Source organism: Melitaea cinxia, chromosome 18 (assembly GCF_905220565.1).
Source record: "Melitaea cinxia chromosome 18, ilMelCinx1.1, whole genome shotgun sequence".
Classification (NCBI taxonomy): Eukaryota; Metazoa; Arthropoda; class Insecta; order Lepidoptera; family Nymphalidae; genus Melitaea; species Melitaea cinxia.
Window position 1 is genome coordinate 10,575,943 of NC_059411.1, and position 23,591 is coordinate 10,599,533.

Consider the following 23,591-nt stretch of genomic DNA (forward strand, 5'->3'; position numbering starts at 1 on the left):
TCTGATGATGGGATCCCAGAGAAATCGAGGGAACTTCTTGAAAATCCGCAATAACTTTTTACTGGGTGTACCGATTTCAAAATTTTTTAATTTAATCGAAAGCTGATGTTTGTCATGTGGTCACATATAAATTTTATTGAGATCTGATAACTACTTTTTGAGTAATCTTGGATAATGCGTAGTTACTTGACTATTGTTTCGTCGATCTACGTTGTATTACTCGTCGATGTAACTGAAGTCGGTTTTTTTTTTCGTTTGCGAGCAAACACAATTATATCTTAATGTCTTTCTTTCATGAAAAGTTTAATTATGCTAAAACATACATGTAAATAGCTTATAATTTAATAATCTATACTAATATTATAAAGTTGAAGAGTTTGTTTGTTTATTTCTTGAATGTGCTAATCTAAGGAACAACTGGTCCGATTTGAAAAATTCTTTCAGTATTAGATAGTAGCCCATTTATCGAGGAAGACTATTATAGGTTATATAATATTTTAGTACCTTCTTTTTTAAAATTAACGTGGTTGAAACCGCGGGGCACATCTAGTAACTTAAATCCCACCAAAAACATTTTCATGTAAAATGTTGCCAAGACGAGATCATATGGCTCACACTGTCAAAAAGTTATCAGATCTCATGTAGAGCCAAGCATCTAACTCTACACGCCCTACCTCTAACAACAACAAGCACTAACTTCACAAACCCTACACCTTAGTCAAAATATATGGCTTGGCCGTTTCTACTACTGACATCATATCCCGAGAATTTTGTTTATCTGGTATAATCCAAACCCAAGTTATGAGGGTTCAAAAAAACGACGAAGCGCTTCGAGAAAAGATATGTAGTGCTTTTCGTTTTTTTTTTGGCTCGTCTTGGCGGGGGCACTACCGTGCCCCCAGATATGTAAGTAGTTATTTGTAACAGGAGTAAAATAATAGATCAATCAATCAAACTTAACCGTTTTACTATTTTGACGTGACCTTTCTAGCGCTCGTATCAGTCTTCACATGGTCTCTTTCATTAAATAATAACTTGGAAAAAAATTACTTGAGTAAAATCAACCAAAAAAAAAAATTCTGCTCAAAATATGGAGCAGCCTGACTGGGATAGTACCTCGACCTTACAGAAGATCACAGCTAAATAATACTGCTTTCAAGCAGTGTTGTGTTCCTGTTGGTGAATAAGGGAACCAGAGTTCCTGTGGATTGAGAATAGGGTCGGCAACGCGCTTGCGATGCTTCTGGTGTTGCAGACGTCTATATGCTACGGTAATCGCTTAACATCAGGCGAGCCGTACGCTTGTTTTCCGACCTAGTTAAATAAATAAAAAAAAATCAACCTGATTTAGGTTAGTAGGTATGTCAATAAAAGTTTTTAACATATGTATCAATAATAATTACATTCATTTGACATAAAAAAAAGTTTTTATATGTGATTAATACGTCTCTTTATACGGCTGTTCCACGAAAACAGATTTATTTTATAGCACTGATAATGTAAAATTAAAAATGGGTGCCAAATTTTTATCTCAATATTTTAGAACAGTCATGTGTCAAATACGTTTTTACTATAAAAAAAAATTGTAACAATCGACTCGAAAACGATGTGAGGGAATTTTAACAAGTTGGGCGTTTTCTATTTGATTTGTTTTCGCATCCGCTGGGGGCCTTTGCAAACCGTCTACCAACTATTTTAATATTTCATTACACTAGGCACTCGGTTTTAATAGCTTTCAATTTTAGGTTTTTATTGTAGTTAGTCGGTTTTCCCACTGCGAGATTTGAGTTTGTGGTTTAAAACCATTAGATTCTGTTTGAGGAATGGGAATTATCGAATGTGTAAGAGTGTCGATTGACTCGTGCGATTCGTACTAGTTTTGTTTTATTAAATTAGTTTTCGTTGTTCCTCAATAATTTAACAGGTACGTATTATTATTATAATACCTCATTATTATATGGACATATATATGGTAACTAGGAAATAAGTGTACGTATATGATAACTAGCAAATAAGTGTAAATATAGACATAGATAAGAAAAAATAATAATGTTTAGAAATTAAAAAGGAATTATGTGTATACTTCTCCATAAACAGTTACTATTAGTACTGAAAGTAGTAAGGAAAAAAAATCGTCAGCGTTGGACTACGTCCTAGTTTTACTAGGCAGTCACAGGACTGTTGATCTGTAGTATTAAAGAAAAATTGCCTGTGGTATTATTATAATGCATGCATGATTAACAAAAGGCACGGGCATTTTGAGCCCGTGGATAAAAATTTTTAAATATAAAAATAAATACATCATTATTAAGGTGTAATAATATTAAATATATTATTTGTATTTAATATGTCTTACAGAATATTATAATTTTGATACAATATCATGTTTAAGCTTAGTATCACGTGTTGTTTCTAAAGATGACTTTACCAATACACGTAAAATAATAAATAATTTATTAAAATATTTTGTTGAAGTCAGCGCTCCTAATATTCGCAAAACAAATGATAAGGGACAGACAATCACAAATATATGTATGTCCTACAGGAATATTTTTTACGACCAGACCCTAAACTTAAGACTGCCAGCAAAATAGGGAATAGCTGTGACCACAGAGTCAATACTTTGTCAAAAATGTGACCATGTTTTCTTTTTCATACCGTCTCGTAGAGGAGTACTTACATGAAGTATCTTTACATTCACTTGATTTGGGTAAGCGCTATTAATTTAGTAAATTACTACTTATGTACCTCAATTGAGATGTCTATGATAAATTTTTTACATATCTTAGACATCTATATGCTCATAAGGTTTCAAGAATTCTTTAAATCATTATCATCATCACATTCATCACTGCCATTACAAATATTAGGTGCTAAATCTAAACCGCTATAGATGTCATTAATTGTTTTATTTTATTGACTTGCTCAATCAACAGCCATATGCCTATCACTCTCACTCAATTATTCACTCCTACACGAATTAACTTTATCAATAATCCACTGAACTGCGGTTCACTTCAAAGAATGAGTAATATGTGATGATACTAACTTTAATGGCTCACAACTGGTCAAAGGCCTCTTCTCACCATATCGTAACCAGATATTTGTAGCAAACCAAATATTAAACTCCCACTTTGGATAAATATTAATATTTAGTGGGAATCAAACCCACAACCCATCGCTGCCTTAGCAAATCGATCGTTGCTCGATCGATCTGACGGAACCCAGGAGGTCATCAATCATAAAAGCAATAGCCTGTGCAAATTTTTTTATTACGAATTAATTAACTTATTTAACAGTTGAACAATAAAATTCTATGAAATGATAAAATTTACAAAGGAAAAAACGAAGTAAATAGTGTACAAGAGGATAGTTAACAAAATTTATAATTCCGTCTTAATATCAAAATTAAAGCGGCTCCATGTACGAGCTCTCGTCCAAGTAACCCCATCGTATCGCAGCGCGCCTTATTTAAAACACAAATATTTGCTACAAATGAAACTTTTCCGTCTCCGGGCCTTTATTAATATTTTATTATTTTGTCTTGTACCTCCATTTCTGAAATTTTCAACTTCCCCTGTTCGAAACTCTCGCTCCTAAAGCGATTATATTTTAAATTATTTTAATTAAAACGCTGTGCAAACGTCTAAGACTCGAAACTGTTTTGTTTGTTTTACGGAATGTTTGAATTATTTTATTAATAAATAGATAATATAATATTCAACGGTTGAATTTTTTTAAATTAACTTTATATAAATTCTCTTTTAATTTTATTCCATCAATCCTTAGAAACACCATAGTAATTTCATAAATATTCGCTAGATATAAAAACTGAGGTAGGGCACAGCAGGAATTTCCTGCTCAAAATATGGAGCAGCCCGACTGGGGTAGTACCTCGACCTTATAGAAGATCACAGCAAAATAATACTGTTTTCAAGCAGTATTGTATTCCTGTTGGTAAGTAAGGTGACCAGAGCTCCTGGGGGGATTGGGGATTGGGTCGGCAACGCGCTTGCGATGCTTCTGGTGTTGCAGGTGTCTATAAGCTACAGTAATCGCTTACCATCAGGTGAGCCGTACGCTTGTTTGCCGACCTAGTGACATAAAAAAATGTACAAAAGTCAGCAAAGAATCTACTCTATTAGTTGCAGTAGTAACATGGAGAGAGGTCTATGACCAGCATTGGAAGGAAAAAAGGCTGAATGGTAGTCATGGTTCTACTACCTATAAACCACTGGTATACAACGTAGGTACTAATTACCTTAAAAATAAATAATGTGATACAATATAAAAATGATTTTAATAGAGTATATAATTTACGACTCGAATGGATTTTATCAGTGTCTGTAAACAATTTGACATTTTAAAGGACGCTCAAGAAAATATTGGCTTATTGTATCAATGTTGTCTTAGCGAATTTCTTGTGTTCTGTTTTTTATGCTGAGGTGGAATTAGGTGTAACCGACACTGTTTGCGAAGTCGATTAAAAATTGTTTACACCGATTGAGCTCCCCTGAAACAACGACATTCCTCGTACCTTTTGCAAAAATAAGGTTAAACAACATTTGAACAGTATTTATGACTTCATTGATTGTATACTCGCAGCAATCAATAGTTTACTTAATTCACTGAAATATGCTGCATAATTATTATCGTGTTTTGTATACCTTCTGCGGCCAAATAGTACGTTGTTGAGGAAATCACCAATTCTGGCAAGTTTTTGTTAAGGTTTGCCCAATGTAGCAACTTCTATTGCTTAGTGTACATAGAGTAGAGTAGTTCTATTGCTTAGTGTACATAGAGTAGAGTAGTACTGTAATTAGAGGCTAATACATATATATGTCTTTTTTATCATGAAAGTTTCATCGAGCCCTACTTTTACTGAATTTTATTTAAGAAATATATAAGTAGTACCTACAATATATTATTATCGTGCATGATATGCACGTGTATTTATTAGAAACAATTCCGTGTATTTTATTATACTTTTTAATAAAATACATGGAATCTTCTATAAATAAAATAAATAATTAAAATATTAAACGAGTTTGTATTTCAAACTACTGCTGATTTAGTAGGGCTTAAAGTTTTTATGAATATTATACAAGTTTCAAGATTAACGGACATTTCCGAACTTTCTCGAAGCTAATTAATAAAATCTTTACCCGAAAAGTTCACTTTAAAATCACATTGAATTTATTTCATACACGATATAACTTTGGTTTTATTAACTATAATATTAAATTTTATCGGAATAGATTATAATTGATAAAATGTATCTTAAATTCGTTATAAAATTATTCGTTCGAGCACATTGTAAAGTGTTAAAAAGTGTATTTGAGGCAGCCTGACTGGGGGAGCACCACTACCTTGCAAAAAATCAAACGTGAATAAAACTGCTCTCAATTAGTGTTGTATTCCTATGGTGAGTAAGTCAGCTGAGCAGTTAGTGAAAGTCAGTAGTAAAGTCTCGTACTGGCCTAGTGCTGCAGGCGTATGTAGGACACGACAACCTTTTTGATCCCCTTTGCTACCTTAACAAAATATATAAATAAAAAAGTATGTGAGTGTATTACAACATTATATACACAACTATATTTGCTACCGTTTCATTATGTTTCCAATAATCCATAATAAAGCTGCATAAAATAGATTGTGGAAAGATTAATGTCATGCTATAATCCCTTTTGAAGAGGCCAAAAAATCGGTGCGTAGACTATCACATTGATTGTCGCTGACGCAAATGTGCCTATCACTACAATTAAGTCGTATTACAGTGTAGTAGAGAGTATTTTTTTGTCAACTATAGACAAGTGTGAGCTGTCAGTTTACGCGCCATTTTTAAGGGCCCTTGATGTTGCCAGCATACGACACGCGGACATCAAGTGGTCCGGGATAGGAAAACGAGCCTTTGTATCGTTATATTTTTGTGAGAATGTGTTTTTGGCACTATTGTTAGCACTTCCATTATGTAAACATTTCCTCGTAATAATCAAAGTTTCGCGGATTTAATAACAGTTTGAGATAAACTAGAATCGTTATAAGTGTCAGTTTTTATGATCCTTGTCATTGTAAACGGATTTACGTATTCTTCATTCTACTTGAAATTTATGAAATTATCTGTGCCTTTTTTGTAGTATTAAACGTCATCAAAGGAAATGAATAATAGAATGAACAAATATAAAGGCTATAACTTACACTGCTTCATGAAAAAAAAAACTGACACAATTTTTGTATGAATCAGAATCTAACAATTTTCTTTCTTCGCAGAGAAAATCGTTGGAGCTTAGTCCATCACTGGTAATACAGACCGACCGATACCGACAGCTTTATGTTCTTCCTGAAGGATGGTTTGAAGAACTACAGTCTTCCAGACCAAAACGAGTATTTATACAAAGACTAATTTTCTGAGCAAATGAACCCGCGACTGTCGTTGTTCTAGGCGACTATACGCCATACATATACGCTAGTACGTTGTCCTGGATTTTCAACTATTCATCTGCAAGAAGTTAAACATTTAACAAAACAGCTAGTATTATTCAAGGAAATCTTTTCCTACTTAACATCTGCAAGAAGTATGCACATAACGCCTACCTCAAAATCCTAAAATAAATCATTCTGAATTTATGAGCCCTCTGAACACACGCGTAAATTATGCGACACGCGTTAAAAATAAAAATAAACCTGAAATTTATTATAAGCGATAAGGAATTAAAAATGTGTGCGTAAATTTCGTTGTATCTATTATCAATTTGTAGTATATTGTGGTAGGAAATTATTTATTTTTACGTTAAATATATTACATTTTTATTTTATGTAGATTATGTAAAAGCAATTATCATCATTAGACATATAAGGTGTCCGACTCCTAAGTGCGTTCCTTCAAATGGGTTGTTCTATTAACAAATTAAATAAATATTAAATTCTTTATTTGGACCAAAAATAGTTTTACACTACTCGTTACTAATTCTCGTTCCGCATGAAACTTTTCGTGAGTGCGTGAGTATGTAATTTACAATGAAAAACATATGTTATTCTATAAGAAAAAGAATTCGTTTCCATCTGCGGTTCTTTGATTGTATGTGATATTTAATATTTTACTTTATAGATGTTTTTAGATCTAATAAAAATAGTATTGGACGGTTATGCTGAAGTACCTTGCGAGAGTCGTACCTATATTAAGACAAAGTAAAATATAACAAAAAATTTCTGGCCTTTTCTTTAGGCGGAACGGGATCTATTACACCTGTAGAGCTTACCATTTGAAGGAATGCAGTTAAGAGTCAAACAACGTATATTGTCTGATTAGGCTCTACTTTCATCTGCACTATTTGTCTGTCTGTTCCTAAATTAGGTTGCTTGATGTTTATGTTATGTTATGTGTTACAGTTGAGTATTTGAGTAATTTTTGAAGTTTTGCGACGTCCGTGGTATGGATAAAATTTGAGCAGTGAAATCGTGTGAAACTGCTGTAAATTCTGAGGAAAGACGCTGAGAGTGACGTTTTACCAATTAAAGATAATAAATAAAATAAGATAATATTCAAAAATCATAAACTTAAAGTGTCAGAGATGACACACACTTTTTTTTTAAATAAATATCAATACATTTACGCATAATACAATATATACATAATACCTATGCCTAGATTCGAAGCGGATATCAAACTCACAACCTTGGTCTAGAAAGTTCACTGCTACTGTTAAATATTAAATTACGACTACAATTTAACCTGTAACATCCTAATGCTAGGCATAGACCTCTTTTTCCATATAGGTGACGGATCGAAGCTTAATCCACAATGCTGCTTTACTGCGGGTTGGTGGATAGTTAAAATTTAATACGTCTTTTATTAATTTAAACTATTGTTACTCAAAAATCTCACAAATTATAAAAGGAGGTTCGATTCCTATATTCCCATTGTCCCGACAACACGTGGCGGCTGGTATCACTAAACTTTTTTTTTTCATATTCCCAATTCTTCCTACCGGCCAGACATGACTTATTATTATTCTATTCATTCATCTCTTTGTCACAAAGAAATGCAATGTATAGGACCGAGTATAATAACTGACATAATGTCCGAGATAAAAACTAACTGAATTTCAAAAGAAATATGCGTTCATTCAATATTTTAGAATGTAAAACAAACTGACATCGCATGTAAATACTATTGTCGAGTGTTGTCATACGTAAAATAACAATTTTAAATGTATATTTAATGGGCCTTTTTTGATGAATGGAATACGTAAGATCAGTGGCGTGATCGTTCCGACTTTTGTTATTAATGATTTTCGTAAACAAAAAGGGACTGTTTGTGGTCATAGCAATTATTGATGTTTACGTCCAAGTGTATTGTGTGGTTTTAATATCGACGACGCACTGGCACAGTGGCCACAATATAGGCACACAATATAAGGCTTTAGTGGTCGTTGGTTTGATTCCCGCTCATCGTGAACATTTATATACCTAGTCGTTTATGCTTTAGTACTGTTTCTGGCGCTCCGACATACGAGTAAATCCTAATGGGTTCGTTAAGTTTGATTTGTTATAATAAAAATACATAGTATTTTCAATCAGCTATTTTGATGGCTGGGTTTGGTTCACTATCGTCTCCGTACTTCCGTAATATCTAATAAATCTAAGGGAGAGATCGTTTATGTATAGCTGAATTTAAATTCAAGATTTTACGAACAGAGAAGACTCAGTAGTCCATCCACTCACTAATATATACCACTTAATAATAACGTTGTGTGTGTTTTGTGGGTTATTATTATCTATACAAATAAATAAAATTGAAGTGTCTGTTTGTAATATTAAAATAACCGCTTTTTACTAAATGCATATAGATGTATACACGGTACATATACCAAATTAACTTTTTTTTTTACAATTTTTGTCTGTCTGTCTGTCTGTTTGTTCCGGCTAATCTCTGAAACGGCTGGACCGATTTTCACGGGACTTTCACTGGCAGATATCTGGTGTAATAAGGAGTAACTTAGGCTTAACTCTGCGAATTAAAATAACTTTTTTCTTAAATTCCACGCCGATGAAGTCGCGGGCTCAGCTAGTTTATAAATAAAACCAAAAGTTTTATATTACTGTTGTATTACGAATTTGTTTATTGTAAGATCTAGCTATCAGACATCAGTAAAGACTAACTACTGACATCACCGCAGGTACTTACTTCACTCGAATTGAACAGTAGCGAAGTGACCATTATGGTATAAATGGCGGAAAGATAACCTCTCAACTTTCTTATCCTTAGTCAACTCCTACTACCCTTATTTTTTTGAAAGCAACGCATTTAGGGCTCTTTAGCTAATGGGTGTTTATAGACAATGTTGATTATTTACCACTTTTGCAAAACGTAGGCTATACCAAAATTTAACAAAGTGCAAATATTAATAATCATACAAATACATTTTTAGAAGAAGCTTTAAAAACTCTTAACATTTTCTTTAATGACTGTGACTGTGTAGTCTTTGAACTTTTTCAGTAAACGAGGTGCACATATTTAGTAGGTATGATACTTAAAATAAAACATTTTTTTATTTATTTATGTCTTGGTATACAATCAACAGTGCTTACAAATATACAGTACAGTTTTTTAGCTTAAAATCACAAACCCACACCATGAAATATAATACATAGTAAAATTGACTTACAAGTTACTTATGTTATAACTAGTCTGCTTGTTAACGAAGGTAGGGACTGACTCCTAACTGGAAACCTGTGTTTAGGATATCACTTTCATTCCCTGCGTACTTTGTGTCTTCTTAGTACAACGAGTTTAGGCTGAACAAAAACAACAGTAACTTGTCCAATGCAATTTAAAAGTATACAACATATTATTCTTCAAATCAAAACAGTAAAATCCACGAAGCTAAAAGTAAAACAAAAACCACAATATTTACACCATTAGAGATCGATAAAACAAAAGCTTTAGCCTCAACTAGTTAAAAGTGAGTGAGTTAGTAAGTGAGAAAAATAATTCAAAATTCAACCGCTCTGGTGTAGTTGTGCGTATGCCATGTGCGCGATTAAACATCGTCGGTTTCTGAGTTCGATTCCCTTTCGATTGTCCTGTTCGATTTGTATTTGTACAAATATTTCTTTCCAATTTGGGTGTCTGTCATTGTGGGTCACCGTGCCCTAGAAAGCATGTTCTAGCACATACTCCTGATAGCGATTGTTACGCATAGAAGGGATATATTATCTGCCAATCCGCAGTGGAACAGCTTATTGGATTAAGCTCCTACTTTGAGAAAGAGGCCTAGCAGTGGAATGTTAGAGGCTGAATCGTAATTAAAAGTATAATTGTGACCAAAAAAAACCTACATTGACAATATACTGACAATGACTATGTATAACATATAACAAGTACACTATGACAATTTAAACGCTTACCATAAAAATGGTATGGATGGTTAGCTTCAGACCAGCTAGAAAACTATTTCAGTATATGACTTTGAAAAAAAAACTTTAATTTCTATCTTCAAATATGTATAGTAATAGACAAAAGAAACAAATCATTTCCGTATTGTTCCAAATAATAGTTTGTAATGTAAATAGATTCCTTTGTACCGAAATTTAAATTCGATGGTTTTCTTATTATGGTACTTTTTCGGTCTGTATGTATATGCAACGTTTCTGTCCGTTTATTCACGGTGGCACAAACGTGTCACGGTCTTTTGAGGGGCCAACTTACAAATACTCCTCAATAATAGAAATATTTAAATCTAGTCTTTAATATTTTGTGATAAAGTAAATTTTTGTGTAATATGTAGTTTGTGATATGGAAAAATAAAATTGTTTTGTTTTAAAGGCGGATCTCGAGTTTTGGTTACGTAATAAGCGCCCTGTGCGTGAGTTGAAACCGAGGAATATTTCATGACCACTTATGCTAATATTTCTTTAATATAGAGATTTTTTTATTTTGATGATTTTTGAGTATAGGTTCCGTATTATAAAAAATCCTAACATAAATATTGATATGTATTATTTTTTTTTAACTTATATAGCTGTTAAGAATTACTGTAACTAACGTTTAATTTTAATTTTGATTTCAATTTCAATTTCGATTTTCATTTTTGATTTTAGTTTTGATTTTTGATTTTTGCTTATACCTAATTTTGAATTTATATTGAATACTGTGATAATTTGTGATAATTTAATATACATATTGTAATTTTTAAATTGAATGTCATTATTTTTAAGCTTTTAATTGATTGAATTTTGATTTTAGTTTTAATTTTAATTTTGATTGAATTTTAATATTGATATTTGTTTCGTTTTTGATTTTAATTCCAGTTTTGATTGAATTTTAGTGTTGATTTTGTTTTTAATTTCAATTTTTGTAATTTTGATTGAATTTTAGTATTAATTTTAATTTTTAATTTTAATTATTGTAATATTGATTGAATTTTAGTATTGAATTTGGTGAAGATTTTAATTTTGGGTTTGATTGAATTTTAGTATACTCGTATTAATTTTGATTTCGATTTTAGTGTTGTTTGATTGGATTCTGATTTGGTATAATTTGTTTTGTCACAATTATTGAAACTAACGTAGTTTAAGAAAAATAAAATGTAACTAACAAAAATATGGACATATGTGTGAAATAAATTATTCGCTTCAGCCTGTAACATCCCACTACTGGGCATAGGCCTCTTTCCCCATGTAGGAGAAGGATCAGAGCTTAATCCACCACGCTGCTCCAATGCGGGCTGGCGGATATATTCCGTACTATGAGTAATGATCGCTATCAGGTGTACATGATAACAACCGGGACCGACGGCTTAACGTGCTCTCCGAGGCACGGTGGAGAGACCCACAAGGACTGCACAAACACCCAGACCACGGCAAACACCTGTATGGCCAATACAAATGTTTGTCATGTGCTATCGAACCCGCAACCGCCAGCGCAACAGGCACAATCCATGACCGTAACCGTTGCGCCAACGCGGCGTCTATTAATAAATTATTATTAAGAATTATTATTATTATTAAGTACATACTGATTTCTGTACAAAAATACTGGGTACAAAAAAAAATTAAAGATGTTGTAAAACGTAGAACATAAAACCTACTAACCTTTACAAGAATTGTTAGACGTTTGTTTGTTATTCTGTCATTGTTAAAAGCATTAAGAATGAAAAGTATGAATAACAATTAGCAAGCCATCTCAGCACTTAATAGATACTTTTAATATGCGGAACGTAAACACAAGTGCACTAAACAAGTTTGCATTACGAAATCGCATACAGAATGTACCTGTTGCAAAATAAAACTTCCTGTACCGACAAAGAGTATCGATAATTCGCCACGCCCGAATCAAAATATATTATCGATCTATAAATCCAGAAAAAACGCGAACTGGCAACATCGGATGCGATTGAAAATAAAAAGTTTGAAAAAAATCGCGATGCCGTTCGCACAATCAATCAAGCGCTAAGCCAATAAACCTCAACGATGCTCTTTTGAATTTGGAATACGATTTTTGTTGAGCCATTGTAGGGTATGGCCGACGGCGGCGCGAAGCTGCCTTGACGAATTGTACAATGAAAGGGCAAGCGGAAGTGAATACGCCGGTGTCTCTTGCTGAATAGCGAGTTTGATGCGTTCAGGAACTATTGAGGTCGCTTTGGATACATCTACGGACGTACCGATAGCATACACATTCTTGACGTTAGACTCGGCAAAACAAATTTATTTAAAAATACACGTCGTTACTGTGACTATTAAATAAGGAAAACCGAATCCGAAATATTGAATAATTACATACTTTAAAAAAATTAATAATAAACTACAATTTTAATACTATAATATTATTCTTAAAATTCAATAATTTTGAACTAAATAAAAATTTATAAAAATAGTGAATCATTCTCATATTTTTCTGACCATACCTTAACGATATCAAAACGTTTGTAAAATATTGTACAACAATACAACGCCCCCTATTGAACGACAAACTGCTATTGTAATCCTTGTGAAAAAAATGTTCAGGGTTGCTAGAAAATTAAACATACCATAAAGGTAGTAATAATGAAATATGTATTACATGGGTATAATGTTGTTAGCCCCCGTTTAGGATCAATAGGCCCTTTGACTTGTACCTTTTGTGAAAAAATTGTGCGTGAAATCGTTCGAGATGTGATTGATTTATTTAATTTAATGTATTGTTGCCTTTCACATGTTGGGTAGTTTAACTAATTACTGGGGAATGATAGGTGTAATATATTATTACAAGGGTAAAATGAGTTATAAACTTTTAAATATCATAGACAGTAACGTATTTATTTTAGGTTTTACCTTTAATCCTTTCTAATTATAAATAGGCCCAGTTGTTGTTGTGGCCTTATCTGGCAAGTTCTGGGATACTCACATATAGTGACAATAGGAACAGACACTTCAAAAAGTTTTTAGGGTTTACTTCAGAATCGATATAAGCCCTGATATATAAAAATAAAAACTTTGCCGCGCAACGTCTCTTACGAGAAATAATGTTTTTAATATCTCCGTAATCGTGCAACTCCATTCGCGTCTCGGTGATGTCACACACATTTTTATATGAATTTTTGTTTAATTATAGTTGTTGTTATTAAGAATAAGTTAGGAATAGAGTATTGTTTTTTTTTTCTAATAGATAACAGTTCTTAGGAAGAACTAGCCAGTTATGTAACTTAATAAAAAAATTAACATAAGACACATACATACTAGAAAGTGGTTACTTTCACCGTAAACCCAAATCGGATTTACTCAAATACGATATTTTACCGTTTTTAAACTAAAAAACATTGCATTTTAAACTTTATTTCCATTAAATAAGAAGTATTAAGGTGAAATTTTATAGTAAAAGTCGTAAAAATCCAAGATGTTTTCGGCCAGTTCATACTAATTAGTGTTAATCAAATAATGTCCTCTTTGGCTTTAAAACTAGCCGCTTCCGGTGTCTAATGGGTTATGTAGAGAACCATGGAAAACTAGTATGAAGTGTTTACTAATTGCCTTTATTTCATCAGACGCACTTAAATAGATCAATGCGTTATGAATCTGAAGTATGCTTATGTAGAATTGTAGATAACTAGGTATATTACTTATATTAAGTATAATATCAAGTAATTTATATAATTTAATATTAAATACACAATTATATTACTTTATAAAATTCTTATTAATAAACAAGTATATTAAGCAAAACTGATGATATTGTTTATTTCTCTGAATGCGCTTATCGTTATTCTATACCGATTTTAAAATTGTTTGTGTAGTAGTAAATTAATAATAAATAATAAATATATTACATACATGTACGTCTGTTCCTCAGGTAAGCAACTTTATGCCTGATCTTAAGGTAACAACCGACTGATATAAATACATTTTTTCATATTGGTAATGTGGCTCGTCAACTCTTACTATTGATTATAGACATAATTATACGAAAAATTATTTTGTTCTTTTCAATGATTAATTCTAAAAGTATGAACGCATATCTCAGGGACATTGATAATTTTAAATAGCGGAGCATATGATACGATGGTTCACGAACAAACGTGACGACATTTTTTAAAAAGTGATCTGAACTCACTGGACACAAACCTGATGGAATCTGTAATTATTGACGAAAAGTGAATCACCTACGTGCGATAAGAATGTACGAAAGAGATCGTAGTCAAAGGTCAGTCAAGCTCCCTAGACTATCGCGAAACCTGGGTTGACATGCAATGATAATATTGAGTGTATGGTGAGATCACAATGGCATCATTCATTATGAGCTCATCATCATCGATCATCATTCGCCGGGCATAAAACCATTGATTTGGATTTCTACTTTCAACAGGTGATAGAAAATAAGCGCTCAGAATTGATGAACAGAAAAGATATGATCTTTCATCACGACAACGCCCGACATTAGCCATATGTCTATAGACACTCAACAAAAATTGAGTGAGTGTGTCTAGGAAGTCTTAAATCCGACTAGAAAACAAGTCAGGCTCAACCAGATCATGTATCTGGGCCGGATCAAGATAAAATGAGGCATGCCAGACCCAGCAACCCCTATCAAGATCAGGTCTGGTCCAGATAAGGATAGCCCGATGAAAATATTTAATCAAATATGGTAAGGCATACTGGATCAGGACCAGGTCTGGTCCAGATAAGGATTGCCTGATGTAAAATATAATCAAGTATAGTAAGGAATAACTGCATCAGAACCAGGTCTGGTCCAGATAAGGATAGCCAGATGTAAAATTTAATCAAGTATAGTAAGGCATACGGGATCAGGGCCAGGTCTGGTCCAGATATGGAGTCATAAAAGTGGCAGAATTTGGCAGATTTCAATTTTTTTTTAAATTTTCTTTTAAATAAATAGTTTTTTTTAAATATATTGGTGCTTATATATAGAATACTTAGGTATAAAGTTATTTGTTCTTTTATTATTTGTTATGCATTTATTACTATATGCAGACTAAACTGATCGAAAAATAGCTCACGTAATTAATTGATATTCTACATAAAATTAATTTGTTTATAAATATTAAATCCTATTTGGTGTTATGCCAAATATACGTTTTATAAAATGAACACTGTTCTCATAATACGAGTATTAATATTAAAAAAAAAAATGTTAACAATAAAACATCGAAATTACGCGAACTAAGCCTGTTTCTAAGCGCACTCAGTATATATACAGTTATCAGGACAGTCTAGCAGGGAGTCCAGTAAGTAATAGGAAATAGTTAATTAGTAGTTAATTATTAGAAGTTAATAAATAAAATTTAATAAATAATTGTAATTAATTAATAATATAAAAATAAATAAAGATAATTAATATTTAAAGTAAAAACAAAAATAAATAATACATTGGAAAAATAAACGGAAATAAATATAATATTTATAATATCAATTCATATATATATTTTATTAAACAATTTTTTCAAGACTAATACATTCATGTTTTTTAAAAGGACCGGACCGGACGTACTCGATCTCTAGTCTCAACTCGAATCTCATCCGGACCGATAAGCTTTTCCTGATCAGATCCAGACAAATCTTCTGCGTTATATACCTTATCCGGTTCAGATCGGGTATGCCCGGTCCGATCCTTCTAAGGAACACGAAAAAATTTCTACTCGGGATGATCTTGCATCCAGATTCAGATCGGATTTCTGATTCAGATCTACTTCGGTCTCTTCAGAATTTTTTAGATAATGATAAGTAACATCAAAAGGGGATTGTCAAAACTACTCGTTACGGTTTTTTAATGAGAAGTGCCAAAATGTCTACAGAAACGGAATCCTGTTAGTGCCTCCGAGAGGGTGGCAAATTATTGAACAAAATTGTACATATATATTATAATTATTGACTGCAATTAACAAGCAAAACTATTGGCGGCAACTTGTATTGCATAATCAAATAAAACGTATGATATCATCACTAAACATTTCTCAGAAATCATGGAAAATTTTTCAAATTGTACCCTCGTGGCATAAAAAAATAATTATTATCACGTGAATAAGAACAAAGCAAAGCAAGAGGCTTAAAAACTGACATTAATTTATAAGATGACACCAAATATGCCACAGATTTGCAATGTGTAATGTTAAAATAAATAGTAAGATGTTCTGTTATCACGAGGTAATTAATGTCAGGTAATTTTCCGTATAATTACCATTTTAAGACTGTCAGAAAACGTTCTAGTTTGTTGATAAAGCGTGAATCTTTAAATTGCACGGCTTTTATTTGTATTATCATTTACTAGACACATGACAGTCGTTTCACAGCAAAGGATTATTTATATGACGTGAAATAGCTATCTGAATACGTGTTTTTATTCACGAGTATTTAGATAAATGACAGTTGCTATTTAAAAATAGATCATTGAGTATTTATTTTAATTATATTAAGAAAAATAAACAATGAAAGAAAACGCTTGTATGCTTCCGATAATAACATACTTAATATAGTAGGTAAGACAGTAAGTAACACATTTTTTTAGCCACTTTACAACACAAAAAGCTATTATTTTGTTAAATGTCAACAAAATATAAACGATTTCTTAAATTATCATAGCGTAAATATTAGTATTACATAGATAAGTTAGTACCATTTATTTTTAAACAAAAATAGAAAAAATAAAAACATTATAAACATTCTGATAAGCAGATCAATAAAAACAATACACATACATTACATTATATTACCAAGATTTTTTGTTTGTTTCTAAAAGACAGTTATAAAAATCAGGGTTAGTTTTTGGGCATGAAAACTCCTCTTTTAAGGACTCATACTTTAAAAAACGTTTTAGGTACTGGACGCTTGATAAAATATATTTTTATAGAAAAAAAAATTGACAGTTTTTATGCCGATTGATATTTTGTAGATTTTATTTCTACAACTTTAATTCTCTCTTTAGTAGCTTTCCGTTGTTACCGTAAACATTATTTTCATTCTGAGATATATCTAATACTATTGAACGACCAATTCTCGTATATATATAATTTGAATCTCGAAAACGGCTCCAACGATTTTCATGAAATTTAGCATGCAACGGATTTCGGGGGCGATAAATCGATATAGCTAGGATTCATTTTTAGAAAATGTCGTTTTATTTCTGTTTTTAGGCAAAGAAAAAATGGCTACAATATCGTTAGAATACGAAGGTAAATTTCGCAAATGTCAATAAATTTGTAATATCTCAGGTTCCCACCTCATCGGCAGATCGGGATCGACCGAGAAGACCACGGTTCAAATCCCCATGTCCCACATTGATTATTTTTTTCCTTTTTTTTCTAATTGCGCTCATGATTTTTTTATTTAAATAACCAGTTCATATTTTTTATTATTACGTCGGTAAAATCGGACAATATTATTCATATTTTATCAATATGTAATTCGTATTTAAATATGATTTTCAAAAAAACACGATTTACTAAAAAGCTCGGTCACCCAGGTACTTTAAAATTAATAACAATAATTTGAATGAAAATAAAATTTTTATACTCAATATAATACTGATACAAAAAAAATGTAACTAAGCAAATAAACTAAATATACGTGTATATTTATTAAATGATTTATTTTTACTTATGTGCCTTTAAAATATTTACCGCTCATTGACATAAATAGGTACACGAGTCAATATTAAATAAATGGTAGTGTTAAAAACAATATTTTGTTGCAATCCAAAGCATATAACACGAATACAATTTTAAATATTTACCTTAATAAGCACCAGTGTGTTTACTTGTAAAATAATGTCTAAGTGACGACTTATACTCCAAGTATACTTATATTGTTTTTATAATCCGTTAAAAACGTCTCTGTAATTACATTATTAAGTAGGTGGAGCTTTATAAGTGTTAACACTTTAATAGTTTTCATTACATGTAAGTAGGCTTTAAATGGTTTATCGTAATACACATAATGACGAAAGTGGTGTGTCATGTAGGTATCTATGTCTATCAAGCTTTGAAGTTACAGACGGTGTGTGTGTAAATAAGATGTGAAGCAAGCAATTTTTTTTTATGAAAATTCCTTTTGGTTAGGTATGTAAATTTTTTATGTTTTCAAAGTCTATTTATATAAAATAAGACCCGGACTTTTGTAGGAACATTAAGTTCGAACAACTACACCAAATTGCATATTCTTTTAGTGCACTATTGCCAGGTTAAGTACAACTACAAAATTAAAATTAAAATTAAAAAAATCGATATATTTACGAAAATATTGGGGTACAAAGTTCGCCGAGTACACCTAGTAGTAGTAGTATATATAATAATAATATATTATAAATAATAAATTACTTGTACTAGTAGGAGATACGAACTATAGACGAACTTCACCCATCAGCTTCTGCTTAACGGACGAAAATTATTTTATATTTATTTTAGCATATTGTGCTGTGTGGCTACGGCACTAAAGAATTTAGCCACCCCCTCTCTTCCCGTGGGTGTTGTAAGAGGCGACTAAGGGATAACAAGGTTCCACAACCACCTTGGATCTTAAGAAGCCGACCGATGGCGGGATAACCATCTAACTGCTGGCTTTGAAATACACAGGCCGAAGACGGGCAGCAGCGTCTTCGGTGCGACAAAGCCAGTACTGCGGTCACCAACCCGCCTGCCCAGCGTGGTGACTATGGGCAAAACACATGAGTTCACGTTATTTTTGGCGTAAACTTGTGGAGGCCTATGTCCAGCAGTGGACTGTATAGGCTGTAATGATTTAGCATATTAAAAAAATAATCGCAAAAGGGTTGACTGGAAATTCCTGACCAGTCTACCTATATTTAATTAAAAATTGAAAAGTTTATGTTCTAGTTCACCCAGGTGTTTAATAAATAAATCTTACATCGAAATGAGCGACTGAGATGACATAGGGTTGCTTCCTACAAGTCTGGTTTGAAGGGCCGTTGCCGAATATAATATAGCATAGCCAATTTTTCAGTCAAACCTTTCGCGATTTATCTTTAACATACTAAAGTAGATATAAAATAACTTTTATCCAATAAGCAGATGGGCGAAAGTCGTGTCTAGTTCGGATCTTAGACTATACGTCTCATGAAAAGACCACAACGTTAAGACTTGCTTTTATTACGTTAAAATATTATAAAAAAAACTCCAGCTAGTCTTTTCTAAACACACATTTTGCAAACTTTGATATCAAAGTTCTATGAATACTCGCAATAGGTAAATAAAAATTCTATTTCTTCTATTTCAGTCCGTGGTAAGTTACTTTGTATTTTAATTTAGACGTTGTTTATGTGTTATGTACACATTCTAGTTTATAAGGCAAAAAGTTTTTATTTTGTTTCAACATTTTCTAGTCTACTTAGAAAGAGTTGGAATAAAAATTAACTTTTCAACGCACTGTTTAAAGCACTATAGGTACTGAAAAACAAAGACTATTATTATATAAGAAAGTTTATTATGAAGAAAAGTGCGTAAATGCAAATAACATTTTTTTTAAAAAAAATTATAATATAATAATATTAACATTATAAAAATATTAAAATTAATTATAATAATATTAATTATTCTATGACCCCATTATATATGTATATGATTATATTATCTAGTAATAAATAATTTTTGATAATATCATTTCATTAAATTTATGAAATTGATCGACAAATGAAAAAAAATGAAATCGATCTTCGCAAAGGAACTTGTTAATATAATTCCAAAAAATGCGTTATGAGTAACACTATATTTACGAGTATTTGATAAGCTACACAATTTAAAACAAAGTATAACGACTACAGGCGTGAAATCTTTTAAGGCAAGTGATAATTTGTTCACACTTGCAGATATAATATAATGTAGACTAGGTTTCCGCCCGCGGGTTTGCCCACGTATATTAAACGAGAGGCTATTTTTTATGCCCGTTAAATATAGTTATGATCATTCATTTATAACGTAGGATTTTCCTGGTTAGAGAATTATCAAAATCGATCAAGCACTTTTGAGTTTATCTGTTACAAATAAATAAGATTAAATTTTTCCTCTTGATAATATTAGTATAAAAATATAGATATTTGAATGATTCAATTTCCATATGTAATTTTCCATAACATTCGTACACGAGGTCGTACAAGATGGCCGTTCAGTGCTAACAATTTCAGTAAACATGATTATTGGAAGTCGCACGTCCGTGCATTATTTGATCTAACTTATTGGACAACATGGATTATGGCATTGTGAAATACAACATTCAATAACATGAATTTTATATTTAAATATTTCTAATTTTAATATACTCAAGTTTACTTTAAATAATTTATTATTATTATTTTTTAATTCATGCCTACAGGTTCTATCTCACATCATCAAGCACGAAGAATATAGGAAAATGATTTTGGTATTGATTTTTTTGAGATTTCTGGAAAGACATCGATATATTTTATTTTTAAATCTGGGGGCACGGTAGTGCCCCCGCCAAGACGAACCAAAAAAAAAAACGAATAGCACTACCAATAGTAGACTTATTTAATATATAAAGTTTCAATTGCATAGCTCTTATACTTTAGATTTTATTGATATCTAAAAAAACCCCGATTTCGTCACTCACTGATGATTATCAAAATTCTTAGAGTACTTCCTGAAGTCCCAGAAAGCTGAAATTTGGTATGTAAGCTAGTATTAGTACACAAACAACAGAAAAATTCTAAAACTTGGAACTTTTACCCCCCAACCCCTTAAACTAGGGGGTGGAAGTTTGTATGAAACTTCCGCAAATTTTGATGCTAGAGGTCTGAAAATTGATATAGGAACTCCTTGTTACTCCTTGTTATAAATAATAATAATAATAAAATACATACAAAATAAAAAACGGTTTTTAGGTTTTGTCGAAAATTTACATTTTGTAATTTTGGTATTTAAGTTTTGGCGGAGGTCACCGTTTGCATATCAGTTCAACATAAAATCAAAAACAGCGTGCTTAAACCTAATATGGTGATGATATTTATGGTATAAAATGTGTCGGAGGTAAAATGCAGCTATAATATTGTCATAAGCAACTTACAAAAAGAAGTGAAATCCCACCAAAAACATTTTCATGTAAAATGTTGCCAAGACGAGATCATATGGCTCGCACTGTCAAAAAGTTATCAGATCTCATGTGAATAAATTTTTCACCTTACGGTACCACGTGACGGTAGCGAAACGGCCAAGCCACATATTTTGACTAAGTTGTTGAGTTTGTGAAGTTAGGGCTTGTAGAGTTAGGGCGTGTAGAGTTAGAAGCTTGGCTCTACATGAGATCTGATAACTTTTTGACAGTACGAGCCATATGATCTCGTCTTGGCAACATTTTACATGAAAATGTTTTTGGTGGGATATGCCTTTTCATTGAAGATTTTACTAATAAGTGCTATTTTATAGTAAGCAATAAATAAAACCTGTTCACAAGTTTCAGAGTTTACTGTTCAGAAACAAAAAATACATTTCTTCTACTATTATATTACGTATATATTCTACTATTTATGATAGGTAATATAATTAATAATAATAAACATCCTGCGCAAATTTTATCAGCGTTTACTGTTTCAGTCCTTCTTTCAAGAGCACACAACATTTTATATACATGACTAATATAGCCTACGTCTTTTATAAATAATTTAGTTTGATATTGTACGATTTTTTAATTTACATATTTATTTTATTTCCATTATATACTTTAGTGCCTACTTTAAAAAATAGAAGAACTAAAAATAGAATATACTTACTAACTGAACAAAGTACTAATGTTGTCTTATCAGTGATCCTACAGAAAACATTATTCTATAATTAACAAAAAAAGTTTAATTAACAAAATTTAGCTTTTATTAACGATACAAGTGTACAATAAAAATTATATTATAAGCTATTAATGGGCCTTAAATTTCATTTCTTCTTGTGCATTACCCTTGTTTAAATGTTAAATAAAAAAATTAAAAAAAAAAAGAAAACCGAAATAATATAAGCGTATTATAATGTAAGTGTTTTAGCCTTTTTTAATAAACAAAATGTTTATCTTTAAAATATTTTACGTAAAAAATTATATCAGAAAAAAGGAAATAGGTATATAGTATTATTTATAGTAATATCACGACATTTGGGGCGAACCGCGATCAATTACATATATATCGCTAAACAAATACGAATTAGCTCCGATATGCTACAAGTATCTTCGCAGACTTCAATTGAAAACACAAACACTGGACTTGCGCCTTTTGTGGACCGTTTACTTTACTGGACGAGCGAGTATCAAATTCTGAAAACCTTTTTTAAAATAACAATGTTATACCACACACTAAGGCTAATGATTCTATCACTGTAAAACTCAATTGTACATGGACGTTTATTGTAATAATTGTGTTTGCTCGCAAATGAAAAAAACTGACTTCAATTACACCGACAAGTAATACAAGGTAAGTAGACAAAAAAAATTAACAAAAGCACTACCACTAGTCGTCACTGCGATTTTCGAGGTTTTCTCTCGATTACTCTGGTATTCCATCATCAGACCCTGGTTTTCTTATCATGGTACCATATTTGAAATATCTCCTTTCCAAGAAAAAAAAAAGAAATATCAAAATCGGTTCATAAACGACGAAGTTATCCCCAAACATAGATAATATATATATATATACGGTCGAATTGAGTAACCTCCTCCTTTTTTGAAGTCGGTTAAAATACAAAAGTGAATATTCACATTACTACTAGGGAATCAAAGAGTTCTCTGTCGCTGATTGTATTTATATATGGAATATACTCGTAGTTTTTTCATTTTGCTAAACAATGATGATGAGATGAGTAATTCAGAGTATTTATAATAATGAACCTCCAAATAAAAACATTTTATTTTAGTGAAATAATACCAATGTTTTCCTCAAAAGACATATCAACTATTATTTAAATTTATGCGTTTCTTAAACTTCAATATTTCTTATACAAATACATACAGATATATAAATGCTTATTTATTTATTACTGAACTCGTCAGTATGTATGGTTTTCCCTGCGCTATACATAATAAGTTGCGATATTTTGTAGGCTAAATTATAAGCATGTATAAAATACATACGCATTAATAATATTTTTTGT

The 23,591-nt window shown here is 31.5% G+C and overlaps 1 long non-coding RNA gene across 1 annotated transcript; it reads left to right on the forward strand.

Annotated features, from left to right (window-relative positions):
- The first annotated feature begins 5,805 nt into the window (after positions 1-5,805).
- Positions 5,806-23,075, forward strand: LOC123662207. Its single transcript, XR_006744452.1, has 3 exons — positions 5,806-5,815; positions 18,764-18,768; positions 22,907-23,075. It is a non-coding gene; the product is annotated as an uncharacterized LOC123662207 (long non-coding RNA).
- The last annotated feature ends 516 nt before the right edge of the window (positions 23,076-23,591 follow it).